Here is a 4,614-nt window from a genome sequence, read left to right as displayed (position 1 = left end):
CAATTAATAATTTCAATGCCTTCAAACACTCGAAAAAAAAAAAAAAAAAAAAAGGCCACATCACATTGTACACTTTAAACATAAACAATTTTTGCTTGTCAATTATAACTCAATAAAGCTGGGGCAGGTAGGGGACATGGCAGTACAATAAAAACCCCTCACCTATCTGCTTGCACAAATGCAAGCAGATTTCCCTCTGGGCAGCTTTTTTCAAACTTGGCATTTGCATCCTCACAAGATTATTTAACCCCTTATGCTTAAAAAAACCCCCAAAAAACCGAAACTACAGACTTCATCAGTCTTTGCGCTAATGTCGTCTTGTTGAGGAAGGATCTCCTTCAGGGTGGGACAGTGCGCTTAGCAGTCACATCTCTGTGACCATAAAGGCTGCTTCTCATTTATAACAGGAGAAATGTTGCCAGCACAGCCGCTGTGTAGGCTTAAGCAAATTGTTTTCACCCTGTGAGCCTCAGGCCCCTCTTCTATAAGATGAAAAAACACCCTTGTTTGGGAATATCTAATAAGATGCTGACATGAAAAGGCCTTATGAACACAAAAATGTGGCACACCTGTGTGTTCTCTCGGTGCTGCTGGGAGTGTGCATTTGCTGAATGTGTGTCATCTACAAGCTGGTTAAGGATGGAAAATGCCTTCCCTCCTAACATTCAGAAGGGAATGAAAACCCTCTTTCCTCCTAGAATACAGAGGAGGAAAGAACTTCATCTTTACACCCAAGCCAAGACACCAGAGATTCTTGACATGTTCAGATATGACTTGGGGATCATAAAATGTTCAGGAAACCCTGTGGGATTGACTTAGAGGGTTTTTTGCCTATAATTCGTGGGCACCCGGGGCCCAGCCACCCCATCACCTAGGCCTCAGGCACAGGTCTGAGGCCTCCAGGCCCACCATCCTTCAGGCCTTGGGAGGTGGCTATGAGAACACCCCCTTCAGTTAAACTGCACCCAGGATGCCAGCCCACCCAGCTGTGAAAGCCCCTGGGAGGAGGGCTCATCGCGGGACATCTCTGTGGAAGCTGGCAACTCAAGGGACACGTGACATTTGCTTTCCTCAGGAAATTGTGTCTACTCCTTCTCCACCTGTACCCCTTTGAACAGACAGCAGCTCCATGAAAGTTCTCTTTGCAGTGGATTCCAGCCAGGAATAGGCAAGGTCCATGGCCAGCCATTGCGTCCCGTGGCCTTCCATGGTATGAAGGACACCCTGGGCATGGTGCCTCCGGAAGCTCTGTTGTGCAAATATCCCACTGTCTTCAACAAATACATTGCAGGGAAATAAGGAACAACAGGGGTCCTATGAAGGAGGCAGAAAATCCAGCCTGATGGCTAGCAGTGGTGTTTGGAGATGCAGTGGAGCAGGCAGCAGTGAAGAGTGTCAGGAGGGCAGGTCGCTCCTGGAGGCTGTGGGGGCATCGCTTCTCCCAGGTCGAGGAGGACCTGCAGGGGGCTGGCCCGCACAGCCATCTTCTCTGCACCCTCCACTGCCCTGTCCAGGAGGGAGTGGGGCATGTATTGGAGCATACATGATGCACACACACTTCTGCATGGCTGAGGCAGCTCAGGGCCAAGCTCCTGGTGGGAGAGTGGGCTCTCCTTCCAGCCTTTCCTTTCTTCCTGGTGCTGTGGTCTGAATGTGTGTCCTGAAGATTCACACGTTGAAATGCTCACCCCCAAGGTGACAGGATTAGAACATGAGCTTTTGGAGGTGATCAGTCATGAGATAAGGCTGCATAATGGCATGACCGTTACTCCAGAGACCCTTGCCCTCTTTCCCATTGAGGACACATGAGAGATGTTGGCCATTGCCTGGAAGAGCCTGGGGTACCTTGTGAGGACAATAGAGGCCTGGCACTGGATCAGGGATGGGGCGAAGCCTGGAGGCACAGAGCAGATTCTGAGCACCCCCGTCTTCCCCACCCTCCCTCCTGCCACAGCCTGAGCTGTCCTCCTAGGCCCAGCTCCAGGCCCTGGCCGGCCGGCCCCTTCTTTGGCTCCCTGGTGCTGGCAGCTGGGACCCTGTTGGCAGCACACCTCAGGATAGGTGCCCCCAGGTGCAGGGTGCAGGCTCCCTCCTCCCTCCATGGAGGCCCCTGTGGCCTGTGGGTAGAGCCTCGGCTCCTCCTCTGGACCTGGGCCCACCCTGGCACAGGGCTCCCACTGGGCGACCCTCTCTGGCTGCTCCTCCCCCAGTGGGGCCTGCCTAGTGCCCGGTCCACACTTCTTCCTGGCCAGGGCCGTGGGGATGGGGTCAGCCCCTCTTGGGTATGAAGCAGGGTGCCATCAGCATCTCTCCCCAGGGCTGGTCCCTTCCCCGGGGCAGGCTGAGTTCTCACAGGACACCCCGCTGCTCCCACGTAAGGATGACTGAGACCCAGCTGAGGCCTCCAGGAGGGCCCCTGGTGGGCAGCAGCTTGCCACAGGCCTGGGCCTGGCCAAGCAGGGTGCACCAGGCTCCTGCCCCCATCCCTCAACTGCTGGCCCTCAGGTGGGTGCTGGGTCCTTCTAGGGGGTGGTCCTGCGTCTCCTCTGGGGGCAGTACTGGGCCTGCCTCAAGATCCATCCTGGACTCCCCTTGGCATGGTCCCCTGTCTCCCTCAGAGCCTTCCTGGGTCCCCCAGGCTCCTTCCTGCCCCACACTCCAGGATGCTGGTTTGAGGTGAGGGGAGCAGGCCAGCTACGGCCCCTGGCCAGCATCACTGCTGAGGACACAGGGTCCCCCCATCCCTGGCTGTGGTCCCCAGCCTGCATCACTGCTAAGGACAAGGGTACCCCTGTCCCTGGCTGTGGCCCCCGGCCCGCATCACTGCTGATGACACAGGCAACCCTGGCCTCCATCCCTGCTGAGGACACAGGGTCCCCCCGTCCCTGGCTGTGGCTTCTGGCCCACATCACTGCTGAGGACACAGGTGTTCCCCGTCCCTGGCCGTGGCCCCCGGCCTCCATCGCTGCTGAGGACACGGGTGTGTTCCCCGTCCCTGGCCGTTGCCCCCCGGCTGGCATCACTGCTGAGGACACGGGGTCCCGCATCCCTGGCTGTGACCCCTGGCCTCCATCATTGCTGAGGACACAGGCGTTTGTTCCCCCCTCCCTGGCTGTGGCCCCGAGCATCTGCCCTTTGCCTCCCACAGGGCCGAGGGTGAAACTGAATCCGGGATGGTGACACTCGGGTTATTTTGGAGCTGGGCTGGGCCAGCCTGGCCAGCACAGGGGGTGGGGTGGGGGCGGGCCCAGCCTTCTCCAACTGACAGTGTCTGCCTGTCCTTTTGTCCCCGTCCAGTTTGAGGAGCGGCCGGAGTGTGGGCTGCTGGTAGGTAGCCTGCTGGTCCTGGGCCCTCGGAGGGAGGTGAGACCCGGCAGCCCCTGCCTCCCAGCCAGCACCCCCGGCCTGTGTGCTGCCGAGAGCCCCCACAGGGAAAGGTGAGGAGACAGAGCCGGGCAGGGTGGGGGCCGTTCTGTGCCCTGGAGGGTGGCTCCACTAAAGATCACGTCTGGGGAGTGGGGAAGCCTTTGGGGTCTGGCCACAGTGTGGCTCCCTGTGGCCGGGCTGAGGTTCCAGCCTCTGCTCCCTCTCAGCCCCGGAGCTGGGCCCTTCACATAGGGATGGAGCCACTAAGCTGGCCTGGGGCTGCGGGGTAGCTGGGGCAGTGCCCTACACCCACCGTTCCCTCTACCCCGGAGTTGACCCTCGCTCAGAGAGCGGCCTGGGGGTCCGGCTGGCCCTGCCCCCAGCACTGCTGAGATAGATGCCTGCTGACAGCTGGGGCTATTTTGGGCCTGTTGGCTCAGCAGAGGGGACAGCCAGAGGGGCGCTGACACCTGACTCCAGGAAAGAATTTCCCCGGAGCGCTTGAAGCCTCCAGTGGGGTCTAAGGTGAGGCACAGCCCTGGGACACTGCCCTTGGAACTTCATACTGGAAGGGCGCAGGAGCACAGGCTGCCTAGGTTGCCTGTTTGTGTGGGGGTGGGGAGGGCCGGCAAGGTGGCGCCCTGGGAGCTGCCTCCCACTCTGGACTCTTCCTGATGATGGTCCCGGGGCCCCTGGAGGACCAGAGTGGCAAAGTTCTGCAACAGTCAGGGTGGAGGGGCTGCTGAGGGGTGGGCGGCTGTGGACAGGGCCTGTCACCCGGGACATGGTTGGGGGTCCCACGGGGTTGGAGTGACGCCTCTGAAGGGTTGAGGAGCCCAAGTGTGGTCCATGGTGGGTAAAAGGCTTTCCTGGGAGGCTGAGGTCTGCCCCCCCGGGGAAGCTCGTGGGGTGCCCAGACCCAAAACATGGCAGAGAAAGAAGACAGCCTCTGCAGATGTCTCAGTGCCTGATGGATTTCCTGGGAGCCCCAGGGGTGACCGTGATGGCCCCCTTCCTGCTCGGCCTGTTTCCTCATCTGTGATGCGGGTTGTCAGGGAGGAAGATGGCTCCTGAATCCTCAAGTATCCTTGCTTGGTGAGCCCTTCTCTGGCCCCAGGCCTGCTGACTGGCGGGGACGCCTCCTGACGGGGCTGCCACGAGCCCCCCAGACCCTGCAGTCGGCCTCCTGGGTCTGCACCAGGTGACAGAATGCAGGCCCCAGGGCCATGGTGCCATCCCTGGCAGCTG

The sequence above is a fragment of the Mandrillus leucophaeus genome, unplaced genomic scaffold, assembly GCF_000951045.1.
Source record: "Mandrillus leucophaeus isolate KB7577 unplaced genomic scaffold, Mleu.le_1.0 Scaffold734, whole genome shotgun sequence".
NCBI classification, from domain to species: Eukaryota; Metazoa; Chordata; class Mammalia; order Primates; family Cercopithecidae; genus Mandrillus; species Mandrillus leucophaeus.
Note: the sequence above shows the minus strand (reverse complement) of the source record.